Genomic DNA, 22,938 nt, shown 5'->3' with positions numbered 1-22,938 from the left:
CTCTCTCAGAGCATATTTCACCACTGAACTTAAATGCCTGACAGTGATGCAGACAAGAAAGGTTTGTCAAGTGTGCAAATCAAAATAGTTTGGGAAAGAGTCTGGCAAAAATTCACATCCTGTACTCCATTCCAGTTATTCATGTTTGTGCATAAGATTAGACCTCTAGAATGATACTCCTGGGACAGGAAGGACTGTTAGAAATACTGAGTTGCCTAAAAATTTCATAGGTACACAAAGACTATGTACTCTATGATATTTTAATAGCTAGATATATACCTAATTTCTCACTAGAGTATTATGAAATGTTGTTCCACATTGAACACCTAGATGGCAGCTTTGAACTGAAATACCTTGCTAAGTCTAACCTTTAGTCTACACTTTCTTCATGGTTTCTCTGCTTCTGGTGAAGTTCATTTGTGCAAAAGAGAATGTAAGATTTACAGAGTCACACGCAGAACAAAAATTACATAGTTTCTAACATTTGTCCAGGTTGCCTAAACAGAAGATGCTGTTTCTTACACTTCTTTCTATTTACAAACCAATGGACAATGTATAAAAATAGACACTTTATTGGGGAGGAAAACTGGAGGACACAAAACTCATAAAAATAAAAAAAAAAAATAAAGCCTTACTGCATAAGGTACAATCATGTTCCTCTGTGCAGTCTCCATCTCAAACCCAGTCAGCTGTGAATTATTTCAAAATGACATAGTTTTAATGAGTTATTTCTTCTTTCACCTCTACCATCTTATGAAAAGAGGCCATAGCGTTCAGGTTAGGACAGTCTGCTGAGTGGAACTCCCAGCACCTGAGGCAGAGGAGAAATGCCAGAAGCAAGTCTCTCCTTTTCTGCCTAAGTCTCATGTGTATGAGCTAGATGTCAAACATTTCCAATAAACATTGACCATAACCCCCTCTTCAAGGAAGATTACTAGGCTCATTAGAAACAAAGTTTAATGGCCTCAGTACAAGGAACAGCCTTGTAGGACTTTTTATATCACAGCATTTGACACGAGGCCCCTGTTTTTCTTGAGTCAACTCTTAACTCTTGTTTCTAGGATGTAGGCTACTTCCTCTCTCTGAAAGAGTCAGGGCCAATGAAAACATGACAATTTAGTTAAATAGAAGGGTCTGGGTTTGATAGGTGACACAGCTGGAAGTGTGATAGATAATAAATGTAATTATGCTCAAATTCCTATTGGGCCGGCAATATATATATAAGAAGAAAAGGATAGTTTTTTTATTATTATTATTTTTACTTTTTTATTTGTTTTGAGGGAGAAGCTTCACCAAATCACCGAACATAAGTGCTAATGTTAGTTTGTAGAAGGACAGGAATTTAGGAGGTGAGGGCTTTTTCTTTACAGCTGAGAAAGAAAAAGATTAGTCTCTGTTATTTCAGATTTTCTATTTTATTTTATTTTTTTTTGTTACTAAACAAACAAACAAAAAAATTGAACTTAAAGATTCACCAGTAAGGGGAGGAGGGAGGGTGAGAATTTCTTTTCTGAAAAGTAGAGTTCACTATCAAATTGGGCTTCAAAATGCTAAGTGTAAAAAAGAAGAAAAAAGAAGTCAAATTTGTTACTGCGATACACCTTGTAGAGCTTTAACCCTTCACTTAGTAAATCAGAATAGACCTAGTGGTTTCTACTGCATAAAATTAAATTATTTAGAGTGTTTTTTTGTTTATTTGTTTGTTTTTGGTTCAGGATATGTGATCAAGGCAATGGGCCAAGTTCTCTGTGGTCTTACAGTAGGGTTCTTTTAGATGTACTCCATTGATTTAGGGGAATTATGAAGCCCTTTACAATGGGCTCTGGTCTTACTATATCCCAGATCTATAGTGATACTCTTGATTTTAAGAATAATTAGTAGCTGTTGATAAGAAATGTATAGGAAAAATATCTAGTGGCTTTTACAGGTAGAGTACTGCTATTGTTTATAAAAGAAAAATATTTTAATAAATTTCTTGCTTTTTAAAAATGATTCTAGGTCCTCTTAAAATAACTAAGGGTATATAGGAGGAAAATACTCTTTCCTCATTTTGCTGAAAGTCTTGCTGTTTCATGTGTGGTAACTGAAGAGTGCTGTCGTGTTTTCTAAAGTCAAGATGATCAATGTTTTTTGAAATAGTGGTCATGGAATAACAGGCACATGAACAGTTTCACTTAAGTAAATGCTTACTTTTCAGGTAGATTACATAGATTTTTTTTAACAGTAGTAAAAATTTATGAACTAGTTGGAAAGTAATTTAAAATATAGTCACTTTTATTTTAAATATTTTATACTGGGATACAGCTTTTGTACTATCTCGGCAACTGCACTCTCTTCAGCTTCTGGAGATCACAGAATCACAGAATAGTCTAGGTTGGAAGAGACCACCAAGATCAAAGAGATTTATAAGGTATGACCCAATACATATATTTTATGAACTTCTACACATGAAATGATTCAGTCTAAATCACATTTCCTTTTGTTTAATTTCAATGTTATGAGCACATTGGTTGTAAACCCTTCAAATGGTCTATTATAGCACAACAATGAATGAGAATGTTTATGAAAGTTTCAGTTAGCCGCCATGTTCATAAAGTGCTTCAAAGTAAATGGAAGTAACCTACATAGCAAAACATCAGTTCAGCTAGCAAAGTTGTACTCACAATAAAAAAAATAATAAAATAAAAATAAAGCCAGAATAGAAAATCCTTTAAAAATGATTTTTAATATGATTTAGGTGGTAAAAAAGGGTACATCTGGTTTGAACTCGCTTATTTGTAAGCTATTCTGAGGAGATGAGTAGCAACTAGATCATCTGAGGTATTTATGTAACTTTTATGCAGAGGTTTATAAAAATACTAGCTTTCTAAACTGAAATGTGTGAATATTGACAAAGCAAATGTGGGTTCACATATGTTAAGATTTATGCTGGTTACAAAAAATTATGTATGTCACAATCTGCTAGTGTGCCTTGCAGTGTCCAGACTTAGAGTGTTTATAGGTAATAAGTAATTTGCAGGTTCACTTCAGATTAGACAGCAATGATATCGTGCTTCTTGAAAGCCAAGAAAAATGGGTGAAGAAAATGCTGAGATAATTTGCCAGACACATCTCTGCAAGGATTGTTAGTTTACAAAGTGTTCCCTTGTTCTTCATTGTTGGAGGGAAAAATGTGGGGATGTTGATAACAGTTGGTCTCTTCTCAAATCCCCACATCACCTTATTTTTTTAATTCTAGATTTTGTGTTCTGAAAATATGCTCATTTAGAAAGCATTGTTCTTTTTAATGTACTGTACAATTTGCAAATAACTTAAATGACTCCAATCTAAGGAATAAAATAAGTGAACAGACAAGGTGCTTGCTTTTCCAGTAGTTCATGATTGAAATAAAATATTTTTTCTCAAATAGTGATCTTAGAAATTAAACCGTTTTTATACTAACGCATAGCATGATATTAAAGGATGTTATATTGCTAAAGGATGTTAAATTGTTGGTCTTTAATATTATTGGTGATAACTTTGAATCAGAAGAGTATTTATTTTTGCTTCTTTGGGGTTTAAACATTGGTTTCTGGCATTTTGCATTTGTGTTGTTTCTTTAAATATTTTGCAAAATCTTCTAACTGCACAAAATTTCTCATGGTATTTTAGAAGGAGGAGCATGGTAGAAGATTTATAAGGCAAGTAAATTATGCTTATTGTAAAGTGAAATGAGAACTATGCATGCTATCATTAGTAGCATTAACACCTTGAATTACCTTGAATTTTTCAGCAAAGGCTTGAATCTTCTGAATATGAAGACAGAAAAGCTGAGCTTCACTGATTTCTACAAAGATCTTTGCAAACAATGCCTAACTATACTTCTGTGATAGCTAGATGTTTGATTCTGTCATTCATTTCTCATTCTCTGTGGAGGTAAATTTGACAGCTTAGCTGTTCTCATTAGTATGAAGTCTCTGAAAAATCCATAACCATATGTAGTTTTCTATCTTGTCCTTGTGCATCTCTTGCTCTAGTTTATTCAAGTGTTTGTTAGAACTTTTTTCCTAGTCTGTAACACTTTGTATACACAAGCTCCTAATACTTGAACAAGGTTTATTTCACTAGTTGTTATTAGTCCTGAATACCAGTTGGTTTAGATTGACTCTAAATTCTATACCAACACTGTGTTAATAAAAGCAAATTCTAGGATATGATATTCCAAACCTTTAAAGATTATCTTGCTAACCTGTCTATTCCTATACATTTCTAAACAGTATCTAAACCCATCTAACTAGAACATGGTTGTTGGAAAGGCATGTATACCCAAATGAGTCTTAACCATATATCCCAATTGTTATGGAAAGGCAGGGGAGAGAGACTTGAGATTTGCATGGCTAACAAATGCAGTGCTCTGGACACAAAAAGCGGAAGGGAATTCCAACATGGAAGGCTTCTCAGAGTACCCAAAACCAACTCTTCCAATATGTCTGTATTAGATGTCATGTATTTGGTTGAAATGGCAAAAATGGTTTGCCAGACTTCATTCATCATGTTATACATGACCCAAATCAAATACTTGTGTTATCTGAGTTTCAGTTGAGTTGGATCTCGTTTAGATTTTGTTTATCTGGTTTTGTTGATCTGGTTTAGAATTTGTTTTAAGAAGCTTTAAAATGTTTCATTCAGGCTAGATAGCGAATATTGTTGCTACCATCTTGCCTGTATTTCTGTTGCAAAAGTACATCCTACAGTGAACTGACAAAAGTTTTTTCCCCAAGTGTCTGTCAGATTGTTAACTAGGTATATCTTCTCAATTAGTGGTGTATACGTTACAGAATGTTAATTGTTATCAGGGTCTTGTTGCTTACATGGACTGGGCTGTATGATGACTAGATTAATTTAGTTTTATATGAAATATTAGAATAAAAATCACATAAAATCAAGTATGTTTAACAAGCATACATTAATGCAGAAGGAATTCTGTCTGAGTCTCATCATGTGCGTATATGGAATTCATTGATTATAGCTGCTACCTTTTTGATTATGTGAGGCTAACAGTGTAGGCAGCTTCTTTACGACCTGGCACTTGGATTATCACGGCCTTAAGAATCAATAGCAAATCTGCTGAATTTCATGCAAAATGGGATACGGTGTTGTGTTCATCTCAAATTAAGACTGCATAAATGACTGGAAATTCTCAACTGACATTGCTGTTTGTGGCAACAAGTTCTTTGGGTATAGCTACAGAAGGGCCTTTAAATGTAAGCCCTCACTGACTTTTTCTCCTGTAAAGCCCTTAGTTGACTGTATTTTATAGATTGAATCAGAAACAGTATCTGCAAGGGACAGAACCACTGTAGTTGGATTAAAATGATTTGATTGGTAGGAAAATCTCTTCTCCTTGTATAGCTATCACCTGTTCTTCCCTTCCCCCTCTCCCTTCCCAAAGTGCTCAGCGGATTGCGATTTTTTTTTTTTAACTTGACCCTTTGCAGTGTGAATCCTAAATTGTGTGCTTAAAAAATAAATACCTTTCAGCAATTGCTCGAATTTTGTTGCTTCATCCACAAACCAAATGTCAGCAACTTTTTCAGAGGAGACAGGCACCTTAACATAATGAGACACTTGCTGCATGCTTCTGCTTTAAGTGACATTGAATTGCTGAGATATTGGCAAACCTGTCCAGTAGACACTCAGCTCGTCTTTCTCTACTGGTTCTGGTTCACTTATGCTGACTCCTCTATTTCCTTTTGTCATTTGAGAATTTCCTATTTAATGAAAACCTCCTTTTGAGACTAATTAAAACCAGGGAGATTCTTTGAAGCAAAAATGCTATAAAGAATTGCGCTCTCATTCATAATATGAGAATATGGTAATTATTAAGGATTTACATTAAGATCAGCTGCAAAAAGAAATTCAGAATGTATAGTTGTGTAGTTTGGGTATTTAAGAATTGTACACATTAAGAATATCTTATTATTCCTGCTACTGCTTTTGTTTACATGTATCACTCCATACACTTAACTGCTGCTGTGGAGGAGTAATTAATGAGTGCCTGGTGATTTTAAGTCTGAAATAACCCCTTTCTCATTTCTTAAACTAATTCAGTATACAGTAATATTTGAATTTTTTCCAGTCAGATTCTGGGATATTGTTGATTTCATTATGCTGCATGCTGTAGATGAGCAGACGGCAGGTGTGGTCAGGATGGACTATCTAGATGTGATATATATAACATGAATCTTTTTGTATTGTCTGAGCACGTTGTAATCTCAGTTTGTCTTGCAAATCCTGGATGTTACTTTAATCTTGTTCTAAACATAAGAACCTGTGGCAAGAATTACCAAAGGTCACACAAGACCATGAAGGTAGACTATGCTCATCTTTCTTATATTGTAGAGCAAACTGTGTTAACTCCATTAGTTCTGCTCCAAATGTAAAGCTCCCAGTAACATGAGGCCAAGAGTTTGACACTTCTTGTGTAGGTCTTCCTACATCAAATCGTCATATCTGGTTTGTTCAAATGTTTATTTCCACAAGGTTTGCAGCACAGTGCTTTTCACTGGCTGTTAGTTTAAAACTAGTTGTTCTTTTTGACAGTGTTCCAAAAGCACTTGTTCTTTCAGAGTGCAAGACAGCTTGTATATTCTTTCTGAGAAGGGATTTTATTAATATGCTGCTCTTGAATGTGCCTACAGCTATACTTCTATATGTGCTAGCTAGTATTTCTTAGCAGGAGGAAAACTTATGTGAGGCTTATTGGGGTTTCTGAGAAGATGCAATATGTTAGTAAAGGCCATAGCAAGATCAATAAGAATAGCTTTCTCAAAGGCTATTAAATGTGACAAGGAAGATGCAACTCCAGGCTTCAGAAATTCTTAAACCACTGGTTTTACAGAGGTTGGAATATTATGCTAGGTGAAGTATTCCCCTGTACTTGCTCAGGTCTTACGCTTTTCACTTCAGTGTCTTTTCATGGCCGTTGGCTGAATTCTGGGCTAAATGCTGCTCTCTGAACTAATATCTGTTCTCATAGAGGTGGAACAAACTGTTCTGTAAATATGACAGAGTATCCCCAGTTTTAACACATGCATTCTGTGAACCTGCTAGCTGATCTTCTGACTTCTGCTATGTCTTTATGCCTGAGCAACTTTTCTCTAAGAGTAGCTTTCTGGTATCTTTCCCTCATCTCTTTTCCAACCTTTCTTATCTATAAACTTGTATTTTTTTCATTTGTTAAAGTATTTGATTTTGCAAGCTACTGTAAGGCAATAGCTTTTGAGTGGCTGTTTGACCTGGCATGTTTTTCTTCTTCTTATTATTATTCATAAATGGCATTTTAATACAGTTTTCTGCAGTAGTTTGCAGGTCAGAAAAATTTAAACTGAAAGACTTTGTATCATCTTTTAGTTCAAGTTTTGCATGCTTAAATTAATGGAATTTGTATCAAAGGATATAGAAGATCATTCTAGTAATGTTATGTTACAATTTAGGAAAGTTATGCAACACAGATGTGTGATTTGCCTCAGTAGTAGGAGTGTCATGTAACTGGCAATGATACAAAGGATGATAAACTAAGTTTGGCAGAAACTATTACTGAAGAGCAATATATTCCACGTGGCTTTATAGAACACTTAGACCATCAAATACAGGCTTCTAGTAACCCCCACCAGTATGCAAATAGTTCATTTTGAGTAACTTCTTAAAAGGGGTAGTTCCTGCTATGGAGACAATGTTGTTTGAGGGGAGGCAAAGAAGCTTCTGTGTATGTAACGAGTGACAATTAACACTGCTTAATGTTGCCAATAACAGTATCATTCTGTGATGATTAATACAACAGTAAACCTGCATGATGCTTCCTGGCTAGGACATGCTTTCCAAGAGTGTGTGGGTGCATTTATTCAGTGAATGATTGAGAAGGTGACAGTATTATACTGTAAAAATGCTGTGAGTAATGATTTAGTGTAGAGGTGTTAGTGTTAGGTTAGAAGTGGGAGGGATACGGGATAGCAATTCAAAAAATGCATGTAGATTATTAATATTTTCTGCATTAAATGGGGTAGGCTGCTTTCTGTAAGCTTCCTTTCATTCCAGCTGGCATTAAACACTAAATACTAATGCTATCTTTCAGGAGTTTAGGACTATTGACAAATACACTACAAATTAAATTGCAAAATCAGGCATCCCTGGCAGCAGTGGCTGGTTATTAATGTTGTGAACCTGCACAAGGCTTTCAGGGAGACCCTCCTGCAGGGCTGCCTTGTGCTCGCAGGGAGGAGATAAACCTGCCACTTCTGAAGAGCTTTTGATCACGGTGTCCAGACTTGCGGCTTCCCAAGCCCCATCCCTTTTAATTTGTGTTGCTGTTCTGCCTGAGGAGTTGGTGCATATTAGTATTCACCATGTCCTAATGCTGAACAAGTAACAGGCATTTTTGCAGTATCTGCGTGAACTCTAATCTTCACATTTTTCTGGTTTTATAATAGCAAATGAATTTTCCTGGGAGAGTAGGATTTTATTTTTTGCTTCAAGCAACAAAGATGCATTCTAACAGCAACGCAGGCATAATTAAGGTCTGAGTTAGGTCTCCAGGTATCTTCCTATCTCACCCTCCCTCTGAGCCACCATTAATGAACACTTCATGCTCTTGCCCTGGAGAGGGTGGGTGTTGACATTTAATTTTCACGTTTTTTTTTTTTTTTTTTTTTTTTCCACAAGATACACCAAGATGGCAGGGCAGCCCCTTGTACAGCGGAGGAAGCTGGGCATTTTCGGGAAGAGGAGACCTGGTCATGTTGTGCTGGGTCAGCCCGGCCTGGCTTGAGGTGCGCAGTGCTGGTGCCCCGCCTGTTGCCTGCTTGGGCCGCGCCTGCGGGCGGGAGGCAAGTGCGAGTCGGCTCCTGAGGAGGCCTCGCAGTGCTGCTTTCAGCAGCACGGCCAGAAGTTGCAGGCTGGGCCAGAGCTGAGCTGACCAGGCCTAAGGGCCTCTTGGTTACTCAAGGCCCTGGGACCTACAGACACGGTCACTGCACTTCTGAGCCGTGTTCGTGCTTGCTGGGCAGAGGTGGGGAGGGGAACTGGTGCGCCCTCTCAGCCCAGTTCCCAGGGGCTGTCCTTCCCCACTGGAGGGACAGCAGTAGATATGCTGTGAGGGCAGGAGGCCGGGCGTGTGCTGCCAGGCCCTGGGCCGGACAGGGAGATACAGGGCAAAAGCCAGCATCGACATAATAGCATAGTGGTGAAAGGCAATTCTTAGTGCCTAGTCCAGGCGGAACTGCTGCAATGCTGCCATGATTACTACTCCTCACTAGGCTCCTTAGCAGCCACTACAGAGGAGGAAAATGAGCTGGAATGCCAAAGATAAAGGGCTACAATTAGAAACAGCCCTTGCAAAGCAACGTATGTAATGGTGCCATTTAGTAAATATGTCCAAGACTAGCAGCCACTTTGACAGATTACTTAAAAGCCAAGTAAAAGAGCACATAGGCCGGTTGCCATTCATGAGTTTTCAAGTTGAAGCAGGTAGAAGATGATGCAGCAGATATGTGGCCAAACAGCACTGCAATGGCAAGTAGGTGGCAGTTGGACATGCCAAAACCGATAGGCCTCACTTTGTGCTGTAACTTGGCTAAGTCCATCTTGTATAGGTAGGCCTGCTGGGTGCCTAGCATCACTTGAAGAGACATGGCTGTTAGTGAGCTTCCAAACAACTATTACTCATTATATTAAAGATACAGATTTAAACAAGTGATTGTGAAAGTTGACTTTTAAAGTTCCTTTGTGCTGCTGATAGGAGAGAAGCTCTATGTGGCTGAGAATCCAGACAGTTCATTTGTCAATTGTGCTTGACAATTGGTTTAAACCAACTTCACCATACATAACAACAGAAGATCAAGTAGAGGCAAGGAGGATTAATCCACAGGTCCATTGCTTTGGAGCCCATTACAAACTTACATAGCAGTAACCTGTATATTAATGGGTGCAATTACTTCACTCATGGTTTGAGGCCAAGCAATGATGCTTTGTCACAAAATTCTCCAAGTAGGATTCACAAATCACAGCCAATTGATGGCTGGAACACACACAAATCAAGTTCCATATACACAGCTGTGGTATAACACAAATGAAGTTCCACCTTGACAGCCTAATTCTTTTTTCTAGCTTTGTTTTACTCATAGTCTTTGTTTTTTTTTTTTTTTTTTTTTTTCCACCCTTGCTCTCTCTATCCTTTGTTCTCATTATGTTCATTACTATTTAATTGTGCAGTGCCTTTGTATGTCGGTATTGATATTTATGTGTTCCAGGCAAATTAACTATCCATGTTGCCAAATTGTAATGCCTGACTTCTTTACCACCATTTAAAAAAAAAAAAAGTATTGAATACGTAGACTTGATTCTCCCGAGCTCTTGCTTTAAAAGTAACCTGATGAAACAGCAATTTACAAGTACAAACGTTAAATCTCTGGCATAAAAATATCAAATGTAGTCACCTCACTGTTATTTTGTTATTCCCTTGGTACTACCCTCGTCCCTCCGAACTCTATAAAATGCAGGCTGCTTGACCAAGATAATTGCTGCAGAACAGTGCTGTATTATTAACATGCACATCAGCACCGCAGCCCAGACCTGCTGGGGCCTTGCTGCAGTGCATATGAGAGGTACAAAGAGCAGCAGAGAAAAATCTTTGAAGACAAATTTGGATAGTTGCCAGCTTTTATTTCTTTTTGATTGAACATATCAGAACTCTCCAGTTTACACGGTAAATACGAGACTCTTAAGAATAAAAGCTGGGGGTCAAAGTAGACTTTCACACTAAGACTGTAGAAGGGATTTTCTATCCTGCAGATTTTCTTACCCATGCATGTTAGAGAACAGACACTTTTTCCTCTGCTAGTGGTAAAGAAATCCACCCCACTTAATCATATTATCCTGTGACTCAGCAGTAGTTGTGCCATTATATCGCAGAGTCCTAGTTGACATTGACTGCTTAATCCCCAACAACAACAACAAAAAAAAGTGAGACTGGTAAAGTCAGCTGTTCTTAAATGAATGTCTTTTTCTTACAAGTTTGAAACTATCTGACTTGATGACACAAGAGAAAGAGTTGGAACAAGAAAAGCTACTTTAATATAATTGTGAAAGGCTTTCTCAAGTTCTGTGTGCCACTCGAGCATTCTGTCACAATTGTTAATAAGAGCTATTGTCTGAAAATAAAATCATAGCTTTGGTTTCTGACACGTAGTCTGGATAGCAGTAGCCTGTAGTATTAAACAGTCATGGATTCATAGCAATGTTAAGTTTAAAAACAAACAAAAAAATAAAACAACCAACCAGGAAAAAAAAAAACCCACACACCACAAAACAGATTCGACAGAGCTGTAATCAAGAACACTGATAAACAATTTTACAATAATCAGGTCATGGTAAAGCTTGTGCTGGTGCTGTCACATGAATCACACTTAAATGAGAGAATTGTTAAAAATATCCATCCTTTAGTGAATAATAGTAAAGAAGCTCTGTCTTAACATCCTTTTCTTCCATTATGATCTTTGGCTGTAGGTTGTATGCTTCCATCTAGAATTGGTACCTTTTAGGCAAAAATTTCAAGTATATGTGCTGGAGCTTTTTGATTAAACTGATAAAATGAAAAATGGGACTTTGACCTGTACAAGTTCATTTAAGCAGGTGAAATTTTGAAAACAAAACACACACGCGCGCGCACACACACACACACACACACAAAAAAAAAAAAACAAAACACCCTGAGGTTAGATGTTTTGGTCCTGAACTGTAGTTCTCATTTCATATGGACTGCCTGCCATTTTTTAGTATTGCACAGTGGAGCAGTGTAAATTGCTCTAGGTGTTTTATCTGGAGGATTATATTTTATGGGTACTTTTGCTTTGTTAGTATGCTATCCCTTTTTAAGGTTTTCCTCTAATCAAATTTGTCAAGTTTTGAGAGTAAGCTTGACAAAGAGTAGCATAGTACTAGAGATACTTCAAAAATCAAAGCAAGTGTAAGCTGAGACAGGAAAAAAGACCTTACTGTTTCCCGCCCTTGGAAAAATCTACAAAAAAATGTTTTGTAGACACATCTGCATGAACTGAGTGCCTGAAGAAAGGCAAAACTTTATATTTGTGAAGTTCCAGGTTGTTGTCAACACTTTGAAAACTAAAACTTCTTAGTAAATTCTGATTAACAGGAAATGCATAAATTCAGCAGCATTACATCATGGTCTGGGTAAGCAAAACAAATTGTAGAACTCAGTGATGCTTTTTAAACAAATTCACTTACTATTAACCAAACAAGAGTAAAAAGCTACTTTCAGTGGGTTTACATTTATGTTAAAAGCTTGCAAGACATGCAAAGGCCTAAGATCTAAAAGCAATTACTCTTAGAGTAATTGTACTTAATCTAGTTCTCTCTTCTTAATCACAACCAGGAGGAATTATTGTTTGTAGCAAATTACAGCTTGCCAGCTCTGTTTTTTCACTTGTACTGATTCTGTGGTAAACAGTAGTTTCCATTTTTACTTCGTATATTTCAACCACTTCAGAAAAAAACACAACTTCATAGTTTGTCTATATCATCTGCTTAATAATTTATGTAATGACTGTGCATATTTTTCTCCTTGCTTTTTGTGAAGGGTATTTCAAAATATTTTTCTTTTGATTCCTTAGGAGATTTAGTCTTTTCATCACCAATGTATATTCATTATTTTTTGTCTCACAGGACCTTGTCTTCTCCATGTGCTCTTCATTTCCATTATCACAACTCCTTTTAAGAGCTGTACTGAACTGCCAACCTATAGCTTCCAGTAATCCATTTGAATCCTACTTTTCTGTTTCTAAATGGTAGAAGAAACTCCAGATCATAGTTAATGAGTGAATGTGCTTGTTTATTATACTATTTAATGTAATTTTATTGTTTTTAGTTCATCATTTGACACTATTTTTGTCTAAATATTTCCAGTTTCTTCATGGTACTCATAGTATCCCTAACTCTGTGTATGTATTAGTTGTATAGGTTTTGGCTAATCTCCCCGTAAGGTTCCCTGAAAAGGAAACTGTAGGTTACAGTCTTGTACGTGATTTGTTAATTCTCGCTAACTCTGAAGTTGAGCCAGGCAGCACTTTTAGAAAGTCCCATTACAAGTCTCTTGGTTCAGAGAGACTCTTATTTCTCAGAAGCTGCCGGTGGATGCGCATGAATGAATGATGAATAATGAATATTTAGAAACTGTTGTAGACAACAGACAAAGGAACATTCGGGTAAAGCTGCTCCATGGAATTTAACCTCTGATGTTAATTTAGCCATACATAAGTAGTATTGTCTCATGTTGCATTAATATTGGGAATCTGTCTGTGTTCCTGAACAACAATAAAATAAAAAATAAATTGAGTTTAATGTTGAAGAGGTAAAGAGCTCCTGAGGGAGAGCAGATGTCAAAGGAAAAAGGCAGTGTATCTTAAACTTCATATTCTGGCCAAAATCTGATAAACTGCTACTGATGTTAACTATTCTGCAAGGCTTGCTCTGAGGTCAGTCTTAAAATCTTTCTGTCAGTCTTAAAATCTTTTAATGGTGTCCATATAATTTAGTGAAATTTCTTGAATTGTTCATCACCAAGTTTCTAGCTAAGATGTGTCAAAGTGAAGCACACTGTGTTTTCTGGTCATGAGTCACTTTGCATGTGGCTTAACTCCATCTGACTTGCTAAATGCAGTATTCAGATTGACGGGTGAACTGGAAATGGTGACTCCACAAATGCTAGATTTATGTACTAGAATGTTCTGGCAGTATTTCCTAGTACTTTTGCTTTTTTGTATCTATTTTGTTCATGTGCTAGTATTTTATATGGTTAGAACACTAACAAAAAGGATGTAATTTCTTCAAACTAATTCTTATTTACAAATTTGTAGTAGTCATCTGCTAGAGTTTTGCAAAGAGTAGGCTCTCCTTTAGATGAGCACTCTGTGTAATTAACTTTGAAACGTTGAGGTTCTGCTTGACCTAGACTAGCTTCTGGGTTTGGAGAAATGTTCAGGGAAGTCATTTAAGATTAAACATTTCTTGTATCAAGATTCAAAACCAGTATGTTAGCAGTTCTTATTTGATTATAAACACCTAAATGCTTCTGTAATTTGTAAAACCATTAAAATTACCAATTTTGTATGTTATATACCACGTAGCCACATGGGATTAATGACAGGTGATGGTTTGTCCTTGATGAATAAAAGTAATGCAATTTAAATATTTCTGGTATTGCTGAAAGTATTTGACACTTTTTATCAATATACATTGAAATTGAAACTACATATCATTCTGTAATCGTTCAGCTGCTGGATGTCTCATCATAGAACATTCCCTTGTGCAATACTTCATAGTATCTCACTTCCTCCAAACTCTACTCTGTCAAGTTATCTTTAATCCAGGAAATGTGATGGTAGAATTTGTCAGATGTGTTCTGGATAAAGAATGAATCACTTGTATTTTTTCAAACCATCTGTAGAGATACTTTACATTACTATGATGTGATATTTTTCTTTTCCCTTTTAGCTGTGTAAAAAATGAAATTAAGAATTAACATACTCAGAATATATGTATTTGCAACAGATGTCAAGAAAACAAAGCCCATAAAAGAAGCTTAAATGAGGAAGGCTTCTATTTTCCTATTGAGCAAATAAAAGTACTGACTCACGTTTCGTCTGCTTTGCAACAGCATATGAGGCCTTTAACAGAGATGCTGTAGCATGTTTTCATCCAGTGGTGCATTTTTTTGAGATCAGATGAAGCAAACTCCCTAGACTTGTTATGACTTGTATGTTGAAGACAGTCATTTGTAACAGAAAGCATACACAAAATATTAAGAACTTATTCTCAATAGTGGTAGAGATTGGAGGGGGAAAAATAAAAAATAAAAAAAATAAAGCAAAAGGGTATTTTGCACTGCTATGACCTTAAATACTCTTCAGATGTGTTCTGAATCGGCTTTTCTTTTGCCAAGAGTAGACCACAACTTCAGTGCGACTGTAGAGGTCCTTTCCCCATAGCAGCAGTGGAGTTGACCTGTGGCAATTAATTTGAAAATAAAAATTAAAAAAAGAAAAGAAAAAAAAAAGATTTGGAAACACAAGTTTGAAGCTTTGAATATTTTAAATTTTCATGGCTTTTTTAAAATCAAAATTCACAAGCCTTCCCACAGTCAAAGATGTAACTAGTGAATTCTACTGGGAATTTAAATTTCCATAACAGAACTTTTTCTAACACTATGAAAAAACTATAGCTGATTAGCATTCCAGTAAGATTTATAAATATATTTTGTAAGGTGTGAAATTCTATTTTGCTCTGCCCTAAAATAAACTAAAATAGTGCGTCCGTGTGAGTGAAGCTAATTACTTTATTAAAACGAATGGAAAATCTTTAATTATGGAAATTGCTTTGGCAAGGTAGGAAAATATAACTGATCCAAGTCTGAGAAAAGACTGTTTCAAGTACTTTTTGTGAATAATTTTTGAATGTTACGTAGAATGTCTGCTTCAGGAGTCTTAAGCCCTCTTAGATGATTCACCTTAACATAAATATATGTATATATAGTGGTTGTTGGGATTGACTCCTGGAAGTTATGTGAAAAATATAATTTGAAAAATGTATTAGATACAATTTTCTATCGCTAAAGTTGTAGTTTAGACTGTATTGTCTATGATTTTTTTTCTTTACTTCTAGCAAGCGAAGAATCTGATGGAAAGCAAGAGAATGTTGTTCATAGTGTCCTAGAAAAATTAATGGATAATTTGTGAGGTTACAGTGCAAATGGTGGTACTTCTGAATGATAAAGGAATACAAAGAATTATAAATAATTACATAAACTTACAAAACCCATGAAATACGGGTGCCTGGAACATCTGTTCCTTCCTGGATGGTTTCAACTTATTGGCCAGATGTTTTTGTCAACCACTCTGAAATCTCCTCCTTACTTCAATAAATCAGCCTGTCTACAGAAAATCCTTAGTACTGTTGGCTAAATATAGACGACGGCTTCTTTACACTGCTCAATATGTGGTTATAAGTGATTAGAGGTTCTAGAGTTGTACAAATAGGTACTGATGTAGTACCACAAAATTCTTAGAATTGCATGTGGCCCTCAAGAAGACAGATTGTGCGGGATCAGAATCTAAATGGAGTTTAGACTTACAAAAAAGTAGAAAACAGTATGTTGCACTTGAAAAAAAATAGATCCAATGTCAGTATCAGCGTCTGGTAGTTGGGTGTTGTTGCTCTGTTCTAAAATGTTAAGGGTGCAGATAGCAATTGCTGGAGTCTGCCTTAAGTCTGCTTAAGCATGGCCATACCAATAGTGGGTTAAATGTACAAGTCTGTTGTGCACAGACTGTTGTATGACAAGATCTTTTACAGGTTCTTTCCTGCATAACTTTCCTGCATAATTTCCTGTCTGTTAAGAAACTTAAGTTTGTTTCCCTTACGTATCCTTACTACCAATTTACTCCTGTGCATCTGGAAATTGCTTGTATGTAGGAATCCCTGCAACAACCTGATCTATAACTGAATCTCTTAGGTGCTGTTGCAATATAAAGAAAGCTTTTTTAATGTATAGGCTATTGAAGATGATGTCAGAGCATTAAGTGTGATAATGATTATGTGAGCGTATTAAAAGTATTAGAAAAATCTGAATAGCTTTTCTTGTAATTTATTTACTGATCAGTGGACTCTCTACGACTTGGTGTGTCCATACTGTTAAAGGGGAAATCTTGGCAGTAAAATTGGATAATTAGGAAGTTCTGCTAGCAAAGTAAGATTGATAGTTACCACGGAAATTGTCTGAGTTTTGGTATTTGATATTAACTTCAGTGTTTAGTCTAGGAAAATAAATTAGTTCAGATGATTTTGTAAATACCTTGTTGAGATAGTGAACACAGAACTATATTTTATGTATTGAAGATAATGTTGCTTCAGTTAGGGTAGAAATGATCCAAGAAGAAACACTGCTGTTTAGATCCTGTTGACCAAAGAAGCTAAAGAAACAGAGCATGGGAGGAATGTCTCTCACTTGGAAGTACAAACCAATCTTGATGGAAAGCAAAAAAAAAAAAAAAAAAAAAAAAAAAAAAAAAAAAAAAAAAAAAAAGTGATTGACTGGGCCATATGCCAAGTGTTTAAGAACATGTGTTTTTTTAAAAAAAGTTCTGTTTTAAGGAGCTAGTCTTTAAGGTCTCTGGGTCTCCTTGGGGAAGGTCTGTCCTTATGTAACTTAAGTGCTTTCAGCAATTTTGATATCGAGGCTACTTAGAGCAGATTAGTCTGAAAAAAATGTTTCTGTGTTTAATGGTAACCAGAGGTAAGGATAGAATAAGTGCAATTATTAAAGCCTGAAACAGTTTAGAAAGAATCTTAAACATGCACATAATAGCTGCTAGAAAATTCATATAATGAATAAACTGGTGGAAATCCTGGTCAGAACCCACTGGAGTTAAATGACAAGAGTTTTTACTATTTGTAATTCATCATTATGCCTGTCTGGGCATGGAACTTTCATATGAGAAAGCAATTCTCATTCTGCAGTAAACAAATTCTTTTTACTCCTCAGATTGTTCACTTCTTGATTACAGGAAAAATATATTGGTGATGACTTGCATTGATGTTTTACAAGGGAAACTACAGGTTATTTCAGAATGTTGTACAGGCCCTTGGCTTTGACCAGAGCTTGCTTCCTTATGACTTGGTAACCTACATCCTGGAAATAACTGGAAGTAGCTTTTTAGTGGATGGTAAATCATTTGAAGAGTGAACTTGCAGTACTCATTCCTGAGACACAGATGGGGGGGGGGGGAGGGGGGAGGGAGGAGGTTCATAGTCATGCACACAAACAGAAATCAGCTTACTTCCAGAAACAGAAAACTAACATGAGAAAAGGAGAAGACTGAAACAGGGATTTGGGGGTTGGGGGTTTGATGGAGAATGCATGGTTAAAGCATCCTGTTTTGGGCAGGGAGGCTGGGTAAAGCGTAGAAGAGATTTGTATTCAGTTCTGAATAATGAGCACCTTCTTTCCCCATGAGGGCAGACAAGTAATGGAGCAGGTTGCCTGGGAAGGTTTGGTACCCTTGCATGTGGTCGGGACCAGACTGGATAAAGCCATGAGCAACCGGTTCTGACTGAGCTGCTCTGCTTTGGGTAGGAGTTTGGGATAGGGACTTCCTGAGGTCTTGTCCAACTTATGAAACTCAGGCTAGAAAAGGAGGCATTTTGAATAAGTGACACTTTCGAGGGAAGAATTTGTAAATTGTCTTGGTGCATTCTTCATTGCTGGATATTTCCAAAGGAGGACTTGATTTTCATCAGCTAGAGGGTAGAATACTCTCTAGTTTAAATCAAAATAAGTTCAGAAGACACATATGGCCTATATTATAAGAAGGCTAGGCTAAAATGAAGTTAGGCTAAATGACTGTAATCTTTGTCTTTTTATAAATGCTTTTATAAATGAAGGGAATACACTGATTTTTTTCTTCTAGAGTCACTTTTTGTAACTTTGATTTCCCAAAGACATTTCAATCTACATATTATATGGGAAAGGTATGTGGTTTTCTGCTGTTTGTCCTGTGTACATTTTGATAGAGATGAGGGCAGAAATCGCATGGCAAATATGCAGAAATTTTACTAACGTCAATTGAATATGTATAATTCACAGTTGTGTTCTGCACTTTTGTATTTAATTTTACTGTTATGAGAAATGAAAATATGACCAGTGGGGTGTGAAAGTGAGGCCAAGGGTGTTTCCAACCAGTCAACTAAGTTAAAGGACTTAAAGCCACTGCAGGAATAGCCACCCTGCAGATCGACCAGGGATTTTAATATAGAACCAGGAACATTAGTTTCTTGGAAAATATCCTAACTTAATAGAACTCTGGAATGCATCAAAAGCCTTGGGAGCAAGCTAAACTAAAAACATGTTAATACATCATGAGAATCTTGGTCTAAATCCAACCTTAGATAGATTAATGTAGGAAAAATATAACCCAGATTTTCAAGAGGCTCTAATGGATATAGAATTTGAGCTCTACTTTCACTACCTGGTTATCAAATCAAGATAACTAAAAGGATATTTCATTTAATTCTTGGATTGGGATCCATTTATTCCTAAAGCTCTGTTCTTAGGCTTGCTGTCTCTGAAATAAATAAAATTAAAAAAAAAAAAAAATGACTTGAGATTAAGTAGTCCCTATTACATTCCATTTTCTCAGCTGTGTGTGTTTTAGTACAAGCTCACTCTCAGGTCCCAGCTGATTCACTAATTCACTGAATTCATCTCCTGTCTGTTGAGTTTGAGTTTAGCCTGGTACAACTTCTCTGCTGTTACACATAGATCCTCTTGGAATTCTTCCCCAAGGCAGAACTCAGTTTAATATGCGATAAATCTATTAACTACTTACACAATGGAAATGCACCTTGGCTTGGAAATGTTGACTTGGATACCATTTGTATCGCAGCTGGGAGTATGGCAGTTCACGTACATCTACAGTTTAGAGCAAGGTTGGCTTCAATGCTGATTATAAGATGTCCTCGAGCACAATGTATAATTTCAGGATATTCACAGGTTCTAATCATTTTAGCAGATTAGGTAATCCGAGGGTGCCAGACTATTGGGTATATTGCTTTCTGGGACTAGGGCTGTTGAGATGGTAAGGCATTCCTGTTGCATAATTGTGGTGGCTTTCTCACTGAAGAGAGAATTAGCACTCTGTCATTAAGTGAAATGAGTAATGAAAAAAAGCATTTCATCACTTGATTATTCTAAAGAATAATTAGTGTTTTTAAACATGTAGGCATGCTTAGATTAGAGGTTGTGAAGAGAGCAAAATGAACATATGCTGCTTTCCACTCTTAGAGGCAATTTAAATAACACAGATGATGGTAATGACTTTTAAACAACTGGCCAGTTTGGCTGCATTGACTACAGAATGAAAATACCTTAAATCTGAGAGAAGCTTTCAATACCTTCTTTTCATTGGGAAATGTGATATTTTAAAGAAATTCAGTTTCATATGACAGAACACTATTAACAAATAGCTAAAACAGGAAAGGACCAAGCTAGTATTTATTGTGGACCAGAAAGCTGTCTACACTGAATATTAATATATCCTGTCTTCTGCTTTGTGCTGCTTTTTCAGGACTTAGAAAACTGTTAGGGGAATAAGGTGTAATAAGGTACAGTTCAAGCTAGAAGATCTGGTGTGGCTCAACTGAACAAGCTGATCATAGCTTGAACACAAACAATTGAAAAAATTACTATCATTGCATTATTTCTGTTCCAGTTTTCGTAACAGCACAATACTACTTTCTTTGTCATTTCTTCCAGAGTTCTTAAGATAGTTGATTTTTTTCTTTTTTTTTTTTTTTTTTTTTTTTTGTAAGAATCACTATTGCTGATTTATTTGCACTTGTTTCAGAGTTAGACCATAGCATCAGCCTCCCATGTAAATGTTCCCTTTTGTTTTGCATATTATATAGAAATGTTTCAAAAGCAGAAGACAATCCATCTGTATTGTCCCAGGAAAGGCTAGAGTCAGGTATTGGTTCATCTTTGGTCCATCTTTCTTTGGAAGACTATGCTGATATACTTATTTTCTTGTATTTATTACATCAGGAGTCATTACCTAGGTCATAAACCCATTGCTAAATGTTAACCTCTTTCATTACCTCTATTATGGTCTTACTCATACCTTGCTTATGAGTGCCCATTACCTCTGATCAACGCCATTTCTTCTTGACAAATCGTGGTGATATTCAGAAGGTAATTAAGGTTAAATTATTTTATTCATCAGGAAGTCAATTTCCATTTAGAAGGTGTAACATCTATTGCTATAACTAAGTAATTTATCTTTAAAGGATGTCATCTGTCATTGTTAACTTTCTGGCAACTGTAATACTACCAGCTCTAAGGAATAAAATGGCTCTGATGGTAGAAACCGAGCATTTCTCCAGTATGACAAACTGAAAAATAGGTGCCTGGAAGACCAAAATCAATAGCAAAATTTTTATTTTTAGTGACTTAAATATTATGTTCAAAAATTAATTTGACTAAATCCTCAAGGAAAATAAGTGAAAATATCACAGATGCTCATTTTTTTTGGTTACAGTCTTTGGGGATTATATTTTAAGCAAAATGTAAAGGAAAATTTTAATTCAAAAATCATTATATTTGGTTAATGTTTTATTTCACTGGAGCAAGAATCCAAGTTCTGCAATGGGCATTTGGAGATCGTTCAATTACTTTTAACTCCATTTACTTATGGGAGAAAGGGGGAGTAAAAAAGGAACCTACACTCTTATTTGTATTGTTCCTTAAATCTGCTTACAAGGTAAAATTGCAGCTTGGTGCAAATGGTGTAATTGCAGCATTGTCCTACTTCTTGCTTTCCATTTTCGTCTCATGCAACACTCAACACTATAAAAAAACAAGTATGCAACAAAATAACACTAAGTATGGAATTACTAATTGTCTGTATTCTTACAATAATGATATTATCACTAAAATAGGAAAGAACCAATGTCTTCATGCGCCTGTTTTGAGAGTTTGGAATGTAACAATTTGTTTTTCAAAATACTCATTCCAAAAGGTTCAAGGAAAGAATCTTTATCTCGTCAAGTGTTGGATGTATCTTTGGTATGTGGAAACACTAATTAAAAACTTTGAAATGTGCAATAAATTATCAAAATACTAGGGCTGGAAGTATGGGGTTTGCTCATCCATTCCTAGGAGGGATTTTGCAGCCTCAAACTTGTCAACAGCCTGGACAGAGCAGGAACAGGAAATGTACCAGACTGGTACTATGCTAATAGTAATGAAACTTTGTGGAAGCACGACTGTTTTCCTTAAAATATCTATGCATTTATGCCATTGAAATAAGAAAGGGAAGAGAGCTTTCAAAGGTCATATACCAACCCACCCCCCAAAAACTAAGTGCCCTTTTCTGCTGTCTGACTTTTAAGTTCTTGTTATTTCTCTTGGCAAATTCCATTTCAAATTCAGTTTCTGTTTTGCACAGCATAAAAAAATGTGCATGCTATGTGGCATTATGAAGCATTATTGTAGTTCTGACGTCCTATTACATGACTGAAAGTGAATTTAGCTAAAGAAAGCAGGCAAAAGTCATTATCATCTGATAGCTGCTAAAGGTCACAAATGACAGGCTCATAGGCATTCCTTTTGTAAGAATATCATCCCAGTTAACAAACTAGAAATTGCTTTATTGTAATGCTTGAAAGAAGTATAAAATTTAAGTGTATAATGGCTTAAGGATAAGAAACAAGATGGTTAATAGATAAAGGATATGTGGGTTACTTATGCATGCACATAGGTCAAGACATTTAGCAAAAATGCTGAAATGACTACTTAAATCTAAAATATATGTAAATCTCATACAGACTTCAAGTTAGTTGCTTCCCTAAACTTTTAGCCTGTGTTCGAGCATTGCCGGAACAAAGGCTCAACTTTCATACATTTGCTTGGAAGTAATCTTTATGGTGTGATGCACTATTGAAAGCAGGAATATTATATGCTTTAGAATATTTTTTTAATCTTTCAGATAACTGCCTCATATTTGTTTTAGGGTTTTTAGTAGTAAGCACATGGTTCAAATTCAATTGCTTTCTTTAAAAGTCAAAAAATGTTTTGGCACTACGGAGAATTTTTCTATGTTTTAATTGTGTAATTCATCAGAATTACCTTTGACATAAATAGCTTAAATCAACTTTTCACAAATGTGCTGAGAGAAGATTACTATTGGAAATGTAAAATCAAAAAGCCAAGGATTGTTGGGTTATTTCTTCATATTTTTGTTTGTTTGTTTGTTTCTCCAATCTACCTGGCAACATCAAGGCACCTTTTCAGAAAAAAATCAATATCTGACACAATTCTGCAATAACTAATAACTC

General features: G+C 35.9%; 1 long non-coding RNA gene across 1 annotated transcript; it reads left to right on the top strand.

Annotated features, from left to right (window-relative positions):
• Positions 1-1,714: 1,714 nt before the first annotated feature.
• Positions 1,715-14,305, top strand: LOC118174027. Its single transcript, XR_004754507.1, has 2 exons — positions 1,715-1,764; positions 13,616-14,305. It is a non-coding gene; the product is annotated as an uncharacterized LOC118174027 (long non-coding RNA).
• Positions 14,306-22,938: the final 8,633 nt, after the last annotated feature.

Source organism: Oxyura jamaicensis, chromosome 13 (assembly GCF_011077185.1).
Source record: "Oxyura jamaicensis isolate SHBP4307 breed ruddy duck chromosome 13, BPBGC_Ojam_1.0, whole genome shotgun sequence".
Taxonomy (NCBI): domain Eukaryota; kingdom Metazoa; phylum Chordata; class Aves; order Anseriformes; family Anatidae; genus Oxyura; species Oxyura jamaicensis.
The sequence above is the reverse complement of the archived record's forward strand: the minus strand, read 5'-3'. Positions and strand labels throughout refer to the sequence as shown.